General features: G+C 40.4%; 1 long non-coding RNA gene and 1 other non-coding gene across 3 annotated transcripts in view; one reads left to right on the top strand and one right to left on the bottom strand.

The window, feature by feature from the left end:
- Positions 1-20158, bottom strand: part of LOC140627581 (uncharacterized) — a 29910-nt gene extending 9752 nt beyond the window's left edge. For both annotated transcript variants that reach the window (XR_012026254.1, XR_012026255.1), the window contains exons 1-2: positions 19983-20158; positions 19764-19875 (exon numbers count right to left, since the gene is read on the bottom strand). This is a non-coding gene — a long non-coding RNA (uncharacterized lncRNA). The remainder of the gene's footprint in view (positions 1-19763; positions 19876-19982) is intronic.
- LOC140628842 (U6 spliceosomal RNA) lies at positions 15318-15424 on the top strand. The gene has a single exon (XR_012026777.1). It is a non-coding gene; the product is annotated as a U6 spliceosomal RNA (small nuclear RNA).
- Positions 20159-20490: the final 332 nt, after the last annotated feature.

Raw genomic sequence — 20490 nt, 5'->3', positions numbered from 1 at the left:
TCTGTTCTGAAGGCTCCTGAGGGAGTTCCCCAGCTTTAATTTGGCCAGATGCTCACTGTCCTGCTCAAATCACAGTCCTATTTTCCCCCCACTTTGAACAGCTTTTGCACAGACTTAGGTTCACTCAAACCTGCTCCCCTCCTCCAGCTAGCCACTCAGGGCTGAGAGTACTTGCTTTCTTTGCTGGCTGAGGATCCCTAGTTAGTCAGTCTTAGGTTTTAGTCTTTCCCTCATTCAAAATCATCTTCATATTTACCCTAGAGGGTTTCCACTGCCCATTCTGCAGTTAATCTTAACCACAAGAAGAGAATTTTTCAAGTTGAAATCTAACTGAAATTTACACATATAGCATCTTTTAGAGTAAAGGTGGACAAACTGCTGCTACAATTAAAAAACAAAACAAAACAAAAAAGTGTTTTTAGGGGTACCTGGGTGGCTCAGCGGTTAAACATCTGCTTTAGACTCAGGTCATGGTCCTAGGGTCCTGGAATCGAGCCCCCGCATCAGGCTCCCTGCTCAGTGGAGAGCCTGCTACTTCTCCCTCTCCTCCCTCTGCTGTTCCCCCTGTTTGTGCTCAATCGCATTCTCTCTCTGTCAAATAGATAAATAAAATATTTTTTTAAAAAACATGTTTTTAAAGGATCATTAAAAAAAAAAAGGAGACTGTACCACCAAGACTATAGGTTTGTAGCTTGTAAAACCTAAAACATTTACTATCTGGCCCTTTATAGAAAAACGTTTGCTGACTTCCTAGAGCTTCTCTTGATATCCAAAAACAGTGTGAAGCAGTTTGACACTATCACCTTCTCTCCCAAGGTTACAGGAAATTTCTGACTTATTTATTGCCATGTTTTACCATCTCATCTACCTCTTCCATTCAATTTCTAGTCTAGCCGTGAGGAGTTTAAATGGTTTTCGTTCTACCTCTTGAACTCAACTCACATTTCATTTCTTTCCCAGGGAATAAACTAACTTCCTTTGGTGAGACCAGCTTCTTGGTCCACTTCCCCACCTACCTCTAGTTAATGTCCCTTTGGCTTGGCTGGACACTTTCGAAAAGTGAGAGCTCCTTGCTCATATTCACAGCGTCTTAGAAAAATGCTGAGGTAATTTGAAGAAGGAGCAGATGTTAAATATGGGGAGATTTTTGTGGCAGACAAAAGCCATAGAGACACTTAAAACCCCCCCTGCAAATGAAGACTAACTGTTTCACCACCCACAAGGTGATTTCTTTCCATAGCTCTTCAGAAGAAGGCAGGATCACCTTACTAGGGCTCAGCTTACTCAGCAGAAGGGCTCATCTCCTCTGTTACAATGTATTTTCTGCGGAATTTAGTCTACTCTCATTAATTTTCCTTGTGCACTGCCTTCTTAGTTAGAGGATGGGCCACACCTAAATAATGTTGCCAAACTCCATCAAAGAGCATCAGCCGCTAGTCCTAACACAAACACTGAAAAAACTAGTGCATATCTACCATGTGATTGGTGCCTTGAGGGGTACTTCAGCCTCCAATACCTCCAGTGAAGCTGGACAGACAACATGGTAAACTAATGAGGCAAGGAGTTCTCCCATACAATTCAGAGGAGTGAATAGCCTCCATTTTAAGTAGTGTCTCCTTGATTGTCCCATAGCACAGATACATTTGCCAAATTGTCATCTGATCCTGACTATATGGTCGCTGTAACCATGCTCACTGTAATAGGGAAGAGAAGGTCGGGAGCAGAATGAACTTTGATTGCCATAGGAGGTATATAGTATGTGTTCAATGAAGTCAATATAGGTAGAGAAGTTAGTAGAGGGTATTCCAAGGTTGTGGGATAATAACATTACAAGAGTTTACAGTCTGAAAAACTCTGGTTTGTTTTCAGACCGAGTAGACAGTTTGTGTAGAGGCCAGGAAATGTTTGTTTATTCATTTGTTTAGGCTAGGTAAGGTTTAGTTCAGCTTTGTAAGGTAGGGCTAGAATTTTGAGGAACTTTGAATATGGACTAAAACAAATAGAAATTGTTCTTTTGGAGGTTTGGGGGAACTGATGAAAATGGTGTTTTATGAAGAGCAACCTGATGGTGTACAGAATGGTTTGGAGGGTGTACCAACTGGAAGCCAGGAAGATTTGACAAAGCATTAAGAACGAGTATAGCGAAAGCCAAGAGTGTACAACCTCTTACTCAATCTGTCCATTTCTCCTTGATTCATAAATGCTACTTGGTGGGGGCAAGAAGGCTGACATTGGACTTTCTAGGGTCTCTTGCCACTCTCCGGAGAATACCTTAACCACTGCCTACATCGCACTTCACAATCAGAGTCCGCATACCTCTCCTGGGTCAAGAGCAGTTAGATTGAAGTGGGAGAGCTAAAGCCAGCTAGTGGCCAAGACCGTGAAAGTGTTTCAAGGATACCTGCAAATGTCTATCCCTTTAAAAATGTCTCATCCACCTGCTGTTGAATGTTCTCTCATAAGCCAGAGACTTATGACGACCTCACAGAAGAATGAGGAGACTTGTTGACTGATGATTCCAAAATCAGTACCACCTGCCACATCTCTTATACGATCCATGTATCAAACTGCCTGCTGCAATCCCCTGAATGCTACATGGGCATCTTATTTTTTTTTAAAGATTTTATTTATTTATTCATAGAGACACAGCTAGAGAGAGAGAGGCAGAGACACAGGCAGAGGGAGAAGCAGGCACCATGCAGGGAGCCTGATGTGGGACTTGATCCCAGGTCTCCAGGATCACACCCTGGGCTGCAGGCAGCGCTAAACCGCTGCACCACCGGGGCTGCCCCCTACATGGGCATCTTAAAATGAATGTGTATGAAACCAAACATATCATCTGCCTCCATCCCTACCCATAATTCTCACCTGCCTCTTCCTGTATCCCTCATGTCCATGCGTGACACCACTATCTACCTCATTGCCTAATTACTCAAACCAGAATCACAGGAGATGTACAAAAATTTTCACAAATATGACAGAGTACAGGACTCCTGCCCCAAACAATCGACCCATTGCATGCCAGTCCATCCTTAGAGCTATATTCCTTTTGGTTTTGATGGCTTTTTCATCTCTAAGGTAGTCCCCTTTAAAAAGAAAATATTTCTGTTGCGGGGGGTCACACCTCTAGCTGACCCCTTGCTATGAGTTATTACCTTAGCAGGCAGAATAACCACAGCCAAAGCAAGAATGTGGAAGGACACAAGTCAGGGCACCTTACTGGGTGTAGGCAGCGGGGAGAAGGTGGGACCATTACGGAAAATGGGGTCTCTAACCATTGATGTAGGAGTAAAATAAAGACAAATACTGCCTACTTCATCCATTTGCCAAGGGCTTGCCCCAAGGGTATCAAGGTTCAAGAGGTATGACCTGGGCTCCATTACTGAGATTGACACTTAATGGGCCTTAGATATGCACTCTCCCCTTCCCACGCCATAAACCCTGAGATGAAGACCTCATTTTGTCACACAAAATGAACTGTGTATTTTATTAAATTTTAGGAATGAAACAGTGCCACATTGTGGTCCCTGCATAGTGTTTCATAAAATGTGTGAAGAGCTCATTTTAGAGCAGGAAAAATATCATTGGGAATATGGATACATCAGGAAAGATACGGGCAGGAAACAACATGAAAGGTGTCCTAGAACCTTCCCCACTCTTCTCTCATGGCCACCCCAGGGAGAGTGAGCTTGTGAAGAACTGTGTCCTTGGATAAATGGTATAGTCCGAAATGCCAAGAGAAACCTGGTCTTTAGAGTACCTAAATACGCTACATACACGGGCAAATAAGACAAAGAACATGTGTTTGCCAGGTTATAGGTTAGGGAAAGGCATCTCTGGGACCCTGAAAATAATAGTCCAATCCATCATAGAAAACTGAAGTCAGCTTTTAAAGGGAGAATAGGTCCCATCTTTTTTTTTTTTTTAAGATTCTATTTATTTATTCATGAGAGACACACACACACAGAGGCAGAGACACAGGCAGGGAGAGAAGCAGGCCCCATGCAGGGAGCCCAATGTGGGACTCGATACCGGGACTCTGGGATCACGCCCTTGGCCCAAGGCAGATGCTCAACTGCTGAGCCACCCAAGCGTCCTGAATAGGTCCCATCTTATCTTTGTATTTCCTTGGTGCCTAGCATAGCGCCTGGCATGTGGTAGTTATTCAGTAAATGTCTCATCAATGCCCGAATAAGGGTGTGTATTAGTTTTCTAGTGCTGCTATAACAAAGTGCCACAAATTGAATGGCTTTTAAGAATAGAAATTTATTCTCTCACAGTTCTGGAGTCCAGAAGTCCAAAAACAAGATGTTAACAGGGCTTCACTCCCTCTAAAGGTGTGAGGGGAACCCCAGGGGTCACTTGGCTTCTGGCATCATAATACTCCAATCTCTACCTCCGTCTTCACATGACCATCTTTCTTCTATGTGTCTCTATATTTCCACGTAATGCTTTTCTCTATATGTGTCTGTCTTTTTTTCTATTAAAAGAATACCAGTCTTGGGGTGCCTGGGTGGCTCAGTCAGTTAAGTGTCTGACTCTTGATTTCAATTTAGGTCATGACCTCAGGGTCGTGAGATTGACCACTGCATTGGGCTCTGAGCTCAGTGCAGAGTCTGCTTCTCCCGCTCACTCTGCTCCTCCCCCTACTTGCTCTCTCTCTTAAATAAATAAATAAATAAATAAATAAATAAATAAATAAAATCTTTAAGAACATCAGTCATATTGGATTAGCGTGTACCCTAATGACCTTATCTTAAAGTTATTATATCTGTAAAGACCCTATTTCTTTCTTTTTTTCTTTTTAAACAAATTTAATTTTTTTTAATTTATTTAAGTAATCTTTACACCCAATGTGGGGCTGGAACTCACAACCTCAAGATCAAGATTTCTATGGTCTTTGGACTGAGCCAGCCAGGCACCCCTTAAAAAACCCTATTCACAAGCTCTGTGGGCTGGGCCTTCAACATGTCTTTTGTGGATCATGGTTCAACCCACAATAGGACCCAAATGAGCCCAGGTTCCTAATAGCATTCCTTGGCTATTAAGTTTGGAGGACATAATCTTTCTGCAAACCTAGCTTTCGGCTTGATCTCCACCATGGTCAAGTTCTCACTCTCTCTCTCTGGAACATTCTTTTTCAGAGAAAAAAAATGTCTAAAATCTTTTTTGCATGGCCATGCTTTTAATATCTTAATCTACTTGGACAAATGGTATGCCCATCCTCATCATGATTGGTTTGCTTCCTTTCTTTTTTAAAGGGCTCTTTGTTCAAAGTCTTTCAGTGTGACAATATGTTTATTTTCTCTAGTTTGCAAATATTAGAGGTGGGGAAAGGAGGATTCTTGAGGAAGCAGGAAGGACTGAGATACTGAGAAAACAAATGGAAAATGTTTCAGTCCTACCCCATGCTATAGAGGACCTTATTGGGCCAATTGGCAAAGCTTGGATAAAATATTGTACCAATGTTAATATCATAGAAGTTGTTAAGTGGGCTGTGGTACATAATAGAATAAATATCCTTACACCTAGGAAATATACACCGAAGTACTAGGGGCAAAAGGTCACGATGCATTCAACTTACCCTCAAATGATTCAGGAATATAGATAGATTGGATAGATAAAAGAAGATGATTAAAAATGTTAATTACAAGTGAATCTGGGTAAAGGGTATGTGGGTGTTCTTTAAGCCATTTTATTCTTGCAACTTTTTAAGTTAGAATTTTTTTAAAGACTGTATTTATTTATTTGAGAGAGAATGAGTGAAAGAGAGCGCACGTGTATGCACAAATGGGGGGAGGGGCAGGGAGAGAGGGAGAAGCAGGCTTCTTGCTGGTGGCAAGACTAGATCCTGGGACCCTGGGATCAAGACCTGAGCCAAAGGCAGACGCTTAACCAATGGAGCCACTCCAGCGCCCCTATTAGAAATTATTACCAAATAAAAAGCAATTTAAAAATGTATGGAATGTTAATTGAAGAACTGGATGTCTCCCCTTTGTTAAAATATTTGCATTTTAGGCTAAATAAGCAAATAACATATTTTAGCATTATTATTCAAATATACTAACATTTATTGAGGTCCTACTGCGTGCTAGGGATACTTACACATATTGTCTTATTTATTAGTCCTCCAAACACTATACCATTTATTACTAATCCTCTTTCATCGATAAAGAAATTGAGGTTCATAGAGGCTCAGTATTTTACTTAAAAATCACAGGACAATTACATGACAGATCTGGGATATGAACCCATCCCCTCTGGCCCCAGGTCTAGTGCCACTTATACTACACCACAATCACAAATGGCCCATTTCAACAATTCTGAACATAGAAATCTTTAACTATTTTCAGCCTGACTTTCTAAGCCAGTGGTCAGGAGGTCAGTGGGAGGGTTTTCTCCCTTCTCTGGCTCCATAGGGATTATAGCCTTGGACCTGGAGGAGCCAAAAAGGGAGGACCAGCCTAAAGAAACAATGTTTCTGTCCTTGTTTGATAAATGGAATTAGCATTCCCACACGAACAGGAAATGTTGAATTGTTAATAGCCTCCCTTGGGTTTATTATATATGGTATATCTACATGCCTTAGCTATACCCAGGAGGTATTCAAGATAAGCAGTCCCATCTGAAAGTGACGTTGTCCTGTTTTTTGTCAGTTTGTCTAGTGACAAGAGGAGAGATTAAGCATACTGCTTAATTTTATATTACAACACAGCGCAAACATATAAAGTTAGTTACATGTTGATTGTAACATTTTTTTTTATATTGTAACATTTTTTTGATAGGTTGGACATAAACCAACCACATATTTATGGAATGTCTATAATGTACAAAGCACTGGACTAAGTACAGTGGGGGATCTAAAGCAGATAGAGACTTATGTCCCCAGGACTTAGAAACTAATTACGAAAATGAAACATAAAAGCAGAGAATGTTAACCCATATAAGGTGATATAGGCAAATGTGCTAGAGTTGCCCAGAGGGTAGATAATTACTGTGGGTCTGGATTCCTTAGGGAAGGTTTCTTCTTGGATGACCTGGACTTTGGAGGATGAGTGAGATTTGGATAAGCAGAGAAGATGTGTTCAGCAGATGGTCGTGGAGGTGGAGCAGTACAGGTTTCATGAGACTGAATTGAGTCAGATTGTAAGGAGCCTTGATGCTGGGCAGTGGAAGCTTATTAAAGGTTTTGAGCCAGTAAGTTACATAAAAGGAAAGCAGTGTTTGTAGAAGTCCTGGCAGTAGTGCATAGAATGAAATAAGCATTGACTCACACACAACCTTGGATGCACAACTGGAGGGCTTTACAAAAATAATGATACCACAGTCTGAACCCAAGAGATTCTGATTTAATGGTGTGAGCCAGGGCCTTTAGTTTTTTTTTTAAGATTTTATTTATTTATTCATGAGAGGTGCAGAGACACAGGCAGAGGGAGAAGCAGGCTCCCTACAAGAAGCCCAATGTGGGAGTCAATCCCAAGACCCGGGATCACACCCTGAGCCGAAGGCAGACACTCAACGACTGAGCCACCCACATGTCCCTGGGCCTTAGATTTTTAAAAAGATCCCCAAGTTTCACTAATAGGCAGCAATGTTTGAGAACCTCTGAAATGGAGGAAGGAGAGATACTAGCATGGAAACCAGCTAGATGGTAATTCCAAGGCAAGCTTAAAACCATGAGTCCTGGGACTGCTGGAGTGGGTGGCAAAGGGAATAGAGAGGAAGGTTTGGACATGGGTGACATTTCACAAGAAGAACTGACCAAGCCTCTGGATAGGCTGAAGGCAGAGAATGAGATGGAACATTTAAAGATGCTGGCATGATTTCTGGGCTCAATATCTTGTTCATGGTAGGCACCCAATAAATAATTGTTGAAATAAGCTGAACTTACTGAACTTATCCCATGCTCCATTAGCAGGGATCTGTATATCAGGGAAGAAAAGTCAGTTTGCGAGGAAGAGGGGGATTTTGTTCCCAAGCCAAGTATGAGAAGACAGCAAGTTATCCAGATCGTCAGTCCCTTTGGAGAGGTAGCACTGGAATTCTGAGGCAAAATCAGAGTTGGGGACCACCAGTAAGAAACCATCTGTGTAACAAACAAACAAACACCCCATCTGTGTGATGGATAGTGGAAATCCTGAGACTGAATGATATCACCTAGGGAAAAGACTCTAGTAAGAAAGAAGCAGATTGAAGAGAAAACCTTACAGAAGGCAGATTTATGTTTTTGTTGTTTTTAATAATCAGAGGGCCCTTTGCATGTAGGTAAGCAAAGAAGATCAAGGTAAAATATTTATCAGGAGGGGTGCCTGTATGGCTCAGTCTGTTAAGTGTCTGCCTTCGGCTCAGGCCATGATCCTGGAGTCCCAGGATCTAGCACCCCCATCAGGCCCCCTTCTCAGTGGGAGGTCTGCTTCTACCTCTGACCCTCCCCAATCTGTGCTCTCTCTCTCTCTCTCTCTCAAATAAGTAAGTAAAATATTGTAAAAAAAAATATATATATATTCACATATCCACCAGGGAATACCTGGTGGCTCAATGGCTGAGTGTCTGCCTTTGGCTCAGGGCAATCCCGGAGTCCCGGGATAGAGTACTGCATCGGGATCCCCACAGGGAGCCTACTTCTCCTTCTGCCTATGTCTCTACTCCTCTCTCTGTGTCTCCTGTAAATAAATAAATAAAATCTTAAAAAAATATATATCTACCAGGAGCAAGAAGGGAAGAGATGTCCAGCATTGCATAGTTATCCTAAGAAACAGAAGTCAAGGTCCCTCTCTTTAGATACATTACAATCCAGTTGTGTAGCCACGTACTGGATGCATTAGTCAGTAGAGCTGTCCATACTGGGCAGCAGCGGTTTATCGCCGCCTGCAGCCCGGGGTGTGATCCTGGAGACCCGGGATCGAGTCCCACGTCGGGCTCCCTGCATGGAGCCTGCTTCTCCCTCTGCCTGTGTCTCTGCCCCCCCCCCCCGTTCCTCTATGAATAATAAAAAAAAAAAAGAGCTGTCCATACTAAATGGGACACTAAAAATGTTCATAGGAAAGGCAGGGAAGTTGAGCTTGGATAATGATTGGGTACCCAATTTGTGTTGAGGTTAGAGGGAAGGATGAAAAGATGAATTCAGAGATCGTGAAAAGCAGAGGTAGAGAGGACAAGTTTGCCCCTCTGAGAAGCCCTATCTTTTCTGTCACCTGCCCTGAACACTTCAGCTCATTGCCTACTCCTTTTTTTTTTAATTTTTATTTATTTATTTATGATAGTCACAGAGAGAGAGAGAGGCAGAGACATAGGCAGAGGGAGAAGCAGGCTCCATGCACCAGGAGCCTGATGTGGGATTTGATCCCGGGTCTCCAGGATCGCGCCCTGGGCCAAAGGCAGGCGCCAAACCGCTGCGCCACCCAGGGATCCCTCATTGCCTACTCCTACCCTCCATAGAACCCACCCTTAATATATGGCTTTTTTTTTTCTTTTCTTTTTTTTTTTTTTTTGTTAAATTTATTTATGATAGTCACAGAGAGAGAGAGAGAGGCAGAGACACAGGCAGAGGGAGAAGCAGGCTCCATGCACCGGGAGCCTGATGTGGGATTCGATCCCGGGTCTCTAGGATCGCGCCCTGGGCCAAAGGCAGGCGCCAAACCGCTGCGCCACCCAGGGATCCCAATATATGGCTTTTTTTGAACCCAGTCTTGCCCTAAGTCAGCAGACAAGCAGATCAATCCCCTTAATTTGCCTTAGCCTAAGATGTCCCTGGCGGAACATTTTTTTAAATATTGCACGCCTGAGTAGATGGTTCCTTTAAATGAGTATGAATCAGATGGATAAAAGAGGACAAAATCAGGTGACTTTAGTACACCTCATACAGATCTGAGAGTCTTTCCTTAAAGTCCATTCATTTAAGTATTTAATGAATGAATGTGTTCTACATGTTCAGAACTGTGTATCAAGATGAGATGTCAGAGGGTGGCCCAGACAATTCCTCAACTTCACAGAACAGGCTTGACTGTGCCTCTCAGAAGAATTTCAAGTTGCCAACCTCTGGTGTAGGCCCAACCTGAGATACTCCACAGGTTACTGAATCAGCTCATTATTTGTTTAGTGCCCTACCATTTGTTTGACATTATGTAGACACAAGGCTCTATTGAATGAGGAGAGTGTGTTCCCTGGTAGGGTCATAACTGGGGCCTTGGGATTGCAATCCAAACAACCTGTCATGCATTTCAGTCACACATAGCAGCAATATAATTCTGTTGCTTTGGAAATAGTTAAAAGCTAGTTTTACAATAAGAAGACAAGCTCTTGAAAACATGGAGGGGTGCGGTTGGGGTGTGATTGACAGACCTGTCATTAGTATTTGACAGATATCCATGATTGTTTTTTCTAACAGGAAAATGGTGATTCTTAAAAGCAGTTTTACATTCCTGCTTCTATTTTTTTTAAGAAAGCCTCTTTCTTCAACTTTTCTGTGTAGTGTCAGTAAATGAACTGTTTCCTCTCAAATCATGCATATTGCCTTGCAGCCTTCAACTGCATAGTAATATATCACAAACATTTGGATGTGGGAAGGAGAAAGGCCAGAAATAACCATTTAGGTCATGTGGGCTTGCAAATGCATCTGTTTACACACAGAGGGTCCCTACAGAAGACTGTTTTATTTCAGGGAATATTTTACCCTGATGACAAACTGTAAGCCAGTGAGTCATTTTCATGGCCTGACATTTTGCTGTAAAAGTGCTTGAAAGAGGGTGTGTCCCTTTTGCTGGCTGCTTGTGTCCTAAAGCAAAGTTGCAGGCATCTTGTATGACACTCATAGGTTGTACTGAACAGTAGACTTTTGTGAGATGGGGTCAAAACGGAAACTTCCATTCTTTCAACTTTATTTCGATTACCTTGGTATAGAATACCAAGTGGCAATAATGTGTAATTCAAGAACTGCAGGTCAGAGTTGGTATAATCTAGTCAGAATACCTGTAATGTGACCGTTAACTATAGCCATCATCATATATTAAAACATTTCATTTTCATGTATCTCTAGATTTCCATTGATATGCTCACGGTACTTTCTAAAAGAATTCCGGAAGTCACCAAGTTACGTTCCAAAGGTTTGTTTTTTTGAACTCAGAAACAATTTTCCCATATAAACAATGTTATAAATTATAGGCATACTCCCAAACCAGCTCACCCAAGGCTACTTAACCCATAATATGCTTGAAGTATAATAGTGTGTACGTCATATATAATAGCATTTCTATGAAAAACAGAGTTCAGCTCCAATGTGGGAAAACCAGAAAAAATTTCCTTTTCCTTCAGGGAGTCCCCTCTGGTGCTGCTAATCCTTTATTAGTTAGACAGTGTGAAAGGGAAACATTCTTGGTTCCAAGCCTGGTGTGGTTTCTTTAGGGGCAGAAAAGAAGGCAGACACATTTAGGCATTTGAGGTTGGCCACTCTTTCTTTTCTGTCACCAGGTATGGATCAACCTGCTGCCCAGACAACACAAAATGTCTTTAAGGAATTTGTTTTGGAATTTCTATCGATAGTAGTGGTGGAAACCGGGATAAAAATGAACAGATCAGTGGTTCCACTTCTCTATATTTATTCACTCACTCAACAATGCATTAATCAATTCCTATGTAGCAATATATGAGCTCTAAACCCTGGGAATACAAACATGAATGAGCCTTTGAGGTCCTCCCAATCTAGTGACAGGCATGGACATATAAACAAACCATTGCAATGCAGCGTGCTACCTGCGGTGATAGAGTGCCATATTAGGGAGAGTGGTGGCACAAAAGAGGCAGTGTTCTGCCTGGCCTGAGGGGGTGAGGGTGTCAAAGAAGGCCCCACCAAACCTTGCCTTGAAGGATGAGGTGTTTGTCAGGCAGATAAGGGAGTCTGAGAAAGCATTTTAGGCAAAGACAAGAAGTCGTGAAATACCACATTTGGAAAAATAAGAGCAATTTTGTGTGGTTTGACTAGAGATACAAAGCAGGGCAGTGTTAGGAGATGAGGCTAGGTAGGGGCTTTAAGGGAAAAGCCTTGCATGTCAGGGTGAATACTGCATTTTATCTCATAGTGGTTAATACGGAGGATTGTGGCCAGACTCACCATTCTAGTGGCAGTATGGAAAGCTAGTTGAATAGGAGACTAAAGGGAGGCAGAGGTTTTTTTAAGGAGAAGAGGAAGAGAGAGAAACATTTTAGTTTAGTTATATTTTTAATTTTAATTAAGAACATTAAATTGTGGTAAAATAAACCCAAAACAAAATTTACTATCTTAGCCATTTTTGTTTTTTTTTAATTTTTTAATTTTTTTTATTTATGATAGGCACACAGTGAGAGAGAGAGAGGCAGAGACACAGGCAGAGGGAGAAGCAGGCTCCATGCACCGGGAGCCCGAAGTGGGATTCGATCCTGGGTCTCCAGGATCGCGCCCTGGGCCAAAGGCAGGCGCTAAACTGCTGCGCCACCCAGGGATCCCTCTTAGCCATTTTTGAAGTATGCAATTCAGTGACACTAAGTACATTTACATTGTTGTACAACTGTCAACACCATCGACCTCCAGAAATTTTTCATCTTCCCAAACTGAAACTCCCTACCCATTAGTAACTTCTCATCCACTCTCCCCTGCGGCTTCTGGCCACCACCATTCTACTTTCTCTCTCCATGAATTTTACTACTCTACTCCACTTCATATAAATGGAATAATATAGTACTTGTCTTTTTGTGATAGGTTTCTGTAGCTATTTTAATTTTTTAAATGAAGTTGATTCATGTTTGTGCTTTAAAAAAAATTCCAAATATTTTCAAGATGTGCACAAATGAAAAGTAAAAGCATTGAATGGATGCTACAGGTTTTAAGGAGATTTGCAAGATCCATTTGGGAACTAACATTTGCTGAGTGAATGTCATATGGCACTGTTTTGAGTGCTTTACATATATAATTTAATTTACCTCCTAAGACATATGTGATTTTATTTACTCATCACAGTCAATCATTTAATCATGTATCATCACCAGGGAGAGGGGTATGACAAGAACGAGGCAAATAGTCAGGGTTAATGCCATTATGACTGGGATGTAGAGAGGAGCTTCCATGCCAGTGACAAAACTGCAGTATACACCAATAAACTCCAACCTTCAACACTAAGCAGAGCAGAGCAAGGCAGGGGGAGGGTGTATAGCCCAGGTGCACCTCAAAGGCGCAGCTCAAAGGACCTGTGTCAGACATTGGCTTCTGAGTTCGAAAGACTTGTCAGACATGCTGCCTGGTGGGGATAGCGTTCTTCTTGATCTTTCTCTGCATTGACTTGAGAACTTTTAGATGAGCTGCCAGAAACTTCTGACACCACCTTGATCACCTAGTATAAATACAGTGGATATACATCATACTTATTATTGCTACACTAGCCTAGACTGGCATTCCTTAAGCTGTGTTTCATGGAAACATACTAGTTTTCTATAAGATGGTAGTATGTAGTCATCAAGAAGAAACAAACCCTGGTCAAATACATTTGGAAAACTTCATATTAGTTGCTTCTCCTAAAGATTCTTAGCATATACGAGCTTATAAAAACCTCTAAGATGTCCCATAATGGATGATAAACCTGTTGAAAATTTAACCACTATTCCCCAAACATTTTGACCTCATATTTTAATTTTATTTTGTTTTTATTTGATTTGATTTAATTTGATTTTTACTTTCCTCCCTAGAAACATCAATATATATGTGATAGGACCCTAATGTTCCATGGATCTCAGAAGCATAGTGAGTAGGTAGCAACCATCCAGGAAATGACAAAGGCTGCCCTGAGGAAGCATCCCAGATATGTAGGATTCATAACTGGGCTTAATAAGCAAGATGCCAAAGGTGGTACCTTCAACTTTGAGGGTGATTAGACTATCCCCCAAATGCCTGGGGTGATGATTTCTGCCAAAAGGTTTAACTAAGTTATAAATCCATAAGTTCAAAGGTTTTAAGAACTTCTTACAAAGAGCTAGCCCCAACCACGTTGCATTTCCCACTTGAGCTTTTTTTTAATTTAAGATTTTATTAATTTATTCATGAGAGACAAAGAGAGGGAGAGAGCACGTGAGAGGCAGAGACACAGGCAGAGGGAGAAGCAAGCTCCGTGCAGGGAGCCCAACGCGGGACTCAATCCCGGGCCTTCAGGATCAGGCCCTGAGCTGAAGGCAGGGCTAAACCGCTGAGCCATCTGGGCTGCCCCCCACTCGAGTTTTTAAACTATTATTAAGGCTTCGGTGCTTTCACTGTCCAGGGTTGAGGCCTGAAGCCTCTTATCCATGCATGACTCTTAGGCTACATTTTCTTTTGCCTACGTTTCTGGAAGACATACAAATTGATATAGATTTGAAAGGAAGATGAGAAATCCACTTTCCAAGGAATGTAGATAACGTGAATATCACATCATGTTCCCCTGTGTAACAAACCTGAAGTCTCCCAGAGACTTATGAACAACACTGTAACTCGTTATGCACTAGAATACCCTGGGATTTCAGTCTACCTGAGCAATAATGTGATGTACAGCTATAATATGATGTACTCTAATATCCTTGCTTGAGTGAGTAGAACACCTCATTCTGCACAGCTCTAGTGGCATCATTAATTCTATGAAAAACTCCAGAAATGTCAAGTCAACCTTCTAAACAACAGATTTCTCATCCTATAAGGGATAAAAATGCCAACTACCAGAGTCTACACCATGCTCTAAACATCAAATATAGACTGTAAATTGCCTGGTCATTCATAGGATATCACCAGCATTCCATGAGATGTAGCATACTGGTAAGAATACACATCTTGGAGTCATACAGATCAGATTTAAACTCCAGCTCTGCAGGGCACCTGGGTGGATCAGTTGGTTAAGCATCTGCCTTCGGTTCAGGTCATGATCCTAGGGCCCTGGGTTTGAGCCCCGCATCTCTCACTTTGCCCATTCCCCTGCTCACGCTTGCTGTCTCTTTCTCTCTCTCTCTCCAATAAATAAATAAATAAATAAATAAATAAATAAATAAATAAAGTTAAAAAAATAAATTCCAACTCCACAAATGAACATTTCTGTTATCTTTGCAAATTGTTTCAAATGGGATGCCTGGGTGGCTCAGCGGTTTGGCACCTGCCTTCGGCCCAGGGTGTGAGACTGGAGACCAGGGTTGGAGTCCCACGTCAGGCTCCCTGCATGGAGCCTGCTTCTCTCACTCTGCCTCTCTCTCTGCCTGTGTCTCTGCCTCTCTCTGTGTGTCTCTCATTAATAAATAAATAAAATCTTAAAAAAATAAAAATAAAAAATGGAGTAGCAGTGCTCGCTTTGGCAGCACATATACTAAAATTGGAATGATACAGAGAAGATTAGCATGGCCCCTGCGCAAAGATGACATGCAAATTCATGAAGCATTCCATATTTTTATCATAGTAGTTCCTACCTTCTCCCCTATTGTGTTTCTTTTTGTTTTTATTGTTTCACTCCATTAAAAAAATAAAATGGAGGAGCAATACCTATTAAATAAAATTGTCACAGATTGTATATATTGTATGGGCATAGTGCCATGTGCATAGTAATAGTAGTATTAATAATAGAACCATTGACTGAATACTTAATATGTGCTCATTGTAAAAAATACTTTATATGCATTATATAATTTAGTATATCCAAACACTATTTTATGCATGGACCTTCATAATTTGGTCATAGGTGTGTCACAACTTTGGAGTTATGATGCTATCCATTGTTTTTAAACTGTATTCTCTCAAAAATATGCACAAATATATGCATCTTTGGGCAAAAATCCTGCGCCCTATCTTTCCTTGGCCATTACATCTCCAATTATGGCCCGATTCATCTCCTGGATCTGGAGGGTTCATCTTTGACACCTTAGTCAGTACATTACACTTCTCTTCAGTACATCATCCCTGGATTTTTGATCAATGACTCCATTTTTGTACCCATTGTAGTAAAATATACAGGTTGCCTCACTGGACTTATTATAAGATTACACATCTTCTAGATTACATATCTCTTGAGAGTCCTCCATTCTACACCAAATGTGGCTTCACCTTTGTGTCTTTCAATTCCAACCATGCCTCCTGCTATCTTAATTAGATGTGACTGCCTAATAAAGACTCTAACAGCACAAATCCTTCAGCTAGCAACATCCTAGAGCAAATTTAGTTCCAATCTGTGTCAAATTCCTGGATAATATCTTAATAGAGGTCCAGGTTTGCACTTTTCTCAGAAAATTAAATTATAGGTTCTCGGACCTGGTGCTGGTTGTATTTGGTTTTACTGTCTAGCATCCCCACTTCCTTTGGGGGAATGCTTCTCCTGTCCAATCGAGTGATTCTGGTGAGGCAGCTGCTAATCATAGTGCCCTGTCTCACTGGTCACAGGGGTGGGCTTCTGACTCAGGCCCCTCCAAACATAAAACTTCATTCCTCTAACCACATTGATTGTTCTGGGTTAAGCATATAATCAAGCTTAGCCAATTTGAGTCCTTCCTTGAGGTTTTCAATTTTGAGCTAGAGAAAAATGGACTTGCTTTCTGTGTCAGAAATCTAGGAGAAAGAGGGCTGTAAGCAGTCATCATCCCTGCCATAACGAAAAACCTGCCATGAGGAAAAACCTAACTTATTAGAAAAGAATGAGGCCAACAAATAAAGAAAAGCAAAGGCAAAAGATGGACAGAGATATTCCTGATGGTATCACTTGAGTGTCTGGTCTAGATATTTCAGATGTACCTTGATTCCCAGTTATATGAGCCAATAATTTTATTTTTCTTTTCAAGTGACTTCGATCTGGGATTCTGCCATTTGCAAATGTACTTTCCCATAACTTCCATTGTCTATCTAGTTGCTTGGCTCTCTCTGTATTTCAGATATATTCCATGTTCTAGCAGCTCCTTCTCCTTTTGCATAAACAGGACCTTACTCCATACCTGGCTTTTTGTGGCCCACTACCACTAAGCACGATCCAGCAGTATTGGGCTCTAACCTGTAATGGAGCATACATTTTGAAGTAGCCATTGAGTCAAGGAATTGTTCTTCAACATCAGGGTAGTATGAAGTAGGAGCAGATAGGATTTACAATGAAACAGTGAGGCACCCTAATAGGGGACATATTACAATAATGAGGAAATCCAGAGCTAGACAATACTCAGAGCATGAAATAAGAAGTTAAAGTTGAGAAGAATGCGATTTTCAGTTTTTGGTGTCCTCTAGTTATTCTAGTTCTCTCTAGTTAACTATTTACATTGTTACAACCAGCAATGTCTAGTAACCCATTGTTATTCAAGTAAGAAATGGGACATTAGTATGGAGTGGAATGTGCATTTCTGATTCTCTTGGCTTATTCCAATTGTTGTAGTTGTCTGTCGTATGTAGCTGTTAGTTATCTTGCTACTAGGTAACTAGTTATAGATTTTTTCTCTTTTTTCTCTAGTTTTATGTAGTTCTGAGTTGCTATTCTATTTAACAAAAAAATAAAAAGTTAGATTTGGAAAGATTGAGTTTTTAGCTTTTTTGTTTACTCTGCTTATTGTAGTTATTTTCCCTGAAGTGGTTGTGTAGTCAACACTAGTTACATCTAGTTATCAACAGTCAAGCAAGAAATGAGAACTTATAGTTGAAATTATCATTCTAAGCCTCTTGGCTTACTCAAGTTATTCATTATCTAGTTCTTAGTTAGCTAGTTACTAGTTAACTTTCTCCTCCATTTTCTCCAGTTTTCTATGGTTCTTACTTATTCTAACAAGATATATAAGATTAGATTTGAGATAATTTTTTTTTTAACTTTCTTGGCTTCCTCTACTTGCCAGTAGTTATATCAACTTATCAATAGTTGTTGACCAAGCCTGTTTCCTTCTCTTAGGGACACAGCTGAACTACCTTTCCTAGTTCTCCTTTGTAAGTGGGGCCATCTGATCGGTTCTCCCCTGTGCAATGTGAGCAGAATTGATGTGGCGCTTCTGGGCAGAGCCAGGTAAGGGTGTTGTGTTTTCTCCCAAGCTCTCCTTCTTTCCACAACAATCTTAGAAACCATGTCTTGAAGGTGGTGTTATTATTATAAGATTGAAGGAGTCTGGGTCCCTAAATGACTGGAATAGAGGCCCCTCTGCCTCCTTCTGCTTACATTGGACTTTGACTTGAATGAACAAAAAACCTTTACAGAGTTAAGCCACCGATATCTTGAGATTTGTTATAGGATTTAGCCTATTCTGACAAATATATCCTATCATAGTACTTATCATACTCTGTTGTAAATTGCTTGTTTTATTTCTCCATCTCCTCCATTAGACTGTGAGTTCCTTAAGGGCAGGGCCAGTGTCTATTTATGCATTATTATATCCCTAGTATTTAGTGCAGTATTTGACACACAGTAATTACAGTAATGAATATTATCGTAAGAATACAGTAAAAAATGTGTATGCACTGACAGGACCCCCCCTTATTGTCTCACTAATAAGGACCATCCTTCATTAAAGAGGAGATGCTAATGCTTTACTAGTGGACACTCAGCACCTCTTCCTTAAGTTTTGATTGTAGGTAGGTAAAAGAGCTTTGTAATGATTTTGAGTTAAGTGGTAAGATTCAAAGATTAGCCAGTGGCTTACTCATAGTAGATTTAGAGATTCTTCATCTTACATAGTTGAGTTACATTTTAAGTTGCTTATAAGCAGCCAAGAGAATTTTTCTAAAAAGCTGAATTTCTCTTACGGAGTCCATAGATGTCAGTATAACATAAAACAAATGTACTGAAAACTGGCTTCATGGAATATACATAGCAAGGATATTTTGAAATTCATATATATATGGGGATCTATGAAATGGCAATTAGATTATTCATTCTGGATAAAAATCTAACCAAACAAACAAACACAATCAGCTAAACTAGTATTTGGCAATACACAACAAAAAAGAAATCTGTTTTTTTGAGTTTTTTACTTTCCCAGGTTGAGCAATCACATATAGAAATGAGCCTAGTGTTTTTTAAATGAGTGTTTATAATCATCAAGCAAATTTAACTAAAATCTCATCAATCTCTAGCACATGTTTTGAAATGTGAGAGGAATTTTCTAAGCTCGTAGGAAAAAGAAATGTGCAGTGTTAGGCGGAAACATTTTTCGAGGCTTAGAAAAGGTCAGTGAAAAGATTTCTAAGAAAATTCTAGAACAGTCAGGCCATGCTACTTCCTGAATTGCTTTGTCCAGTTGAAAAGGAAACTGAATCTAATTTTAAAAACAAAACAAAACAAAAAACAAAAAAACCTGGGGGTTATCTCAAGGTCTACTTCATGCCAAATAACCATTTTGCTTTTATTTTCAACTCTCCTTTTGGCTTTGTTCAATGCAACCTGAGTATGAGTGGTATTCCAGAGTGCTACAGGGCACTGATGGACTGCTATAATTCAATACACTGGGTATATTGTTTTTACTGCTCTACACATATCCTTATAACAGATCCTCTAAGGAGAGTGCAGAGTGACAGGGAGCTATTGTGGAACTACTAAAAGACAATGAAGATAAGGTTGCAATTTCCAAATGAAAGTTTTTATTATAATTGCATCTGTGGCACATTTCTTAACCCACTTACATAGAAGACATTGCCAATTACTTCTGAGAGTCAGAAAGAGACAATTAGGTCCATATTTGTACGCTAATAAGCATTGCATTATTTAAACCTGTTTTTCTTTTTCAACTATGAAAATGAGAATTGAGCAGTGGCAATGGAAACATATAAAAGTAGTAATTACCTTCTTCAAAGTGCAGCTTTCCACATAAACACATTTCCGCTAGCAGGCTTAGTAGCTATTTTTCAACAATAAAATTCCGTGAATAAATTTCATTTTCCCCTGTAGAAGTGGCCTGTAGAATACAGAATATCAAATTACCTTAAAAACATCTCTCAGGAAAGCAAAGTTTGCTACCAATGTTGCGAATTTCCTATTTTTTTTTTATATTTGAAAGCCTACCTTCATAGAATATGCTAGCACTTCCATTTAATTTTTTTCCCCTTTTGGAAAAAAATTTCAGCAGGAAGGGGAGAAGAAGGTTTTGCCATGTTCTTGTTAATTGGTATTTGTTGTTAAACTCCAGAGAGACTGGGGAACACGGCTATTGAAGGACTTGGAATTTAATCCCAACAGATCTTGTGGAATATCTCAGTCTTAAGATGTGTCTGTCTCTGTGAATGTTCAACAAGTTCATGTTTGGCCTTTGTCAGGTGGGCTGGCTGATGGTTAGTAAAAAATAAGCCATAAGGAAATTCCTCCCTTGCTTCCTAGAGGGGTAGATTTTCATTTACCAAGATTATCAGGAAATAAACAATCATGAAATCCAAACGAATCCACACCTTAATCGGGGTTTTGTGGTGCTTAGGTTACAGTGCACATTGATTATTTGGCACATAATGTCGAGCATTAGCTCGTTATCGAATATTAGCTATCGCATCTGCATCATGCCAGTTTCACTGAGCAGCCT

Source organism: Canis lupus, chromosome X (assembly GCF_048164855.1).
Source record: "Canis lupus baileyi chromosome X, mCanLup2.hap1, whole genome shotgun sequence".
Lineage (NCBI taxonomy): Eukaryota > Metazoa > Chordata > Mammalia > Carnivora > Canidae > Canis > Canis lupus.
Note: the sequence above shows the minus strand (reverse complement) of the source record. Positions and strands in the feature narration are given on the sequence as shown.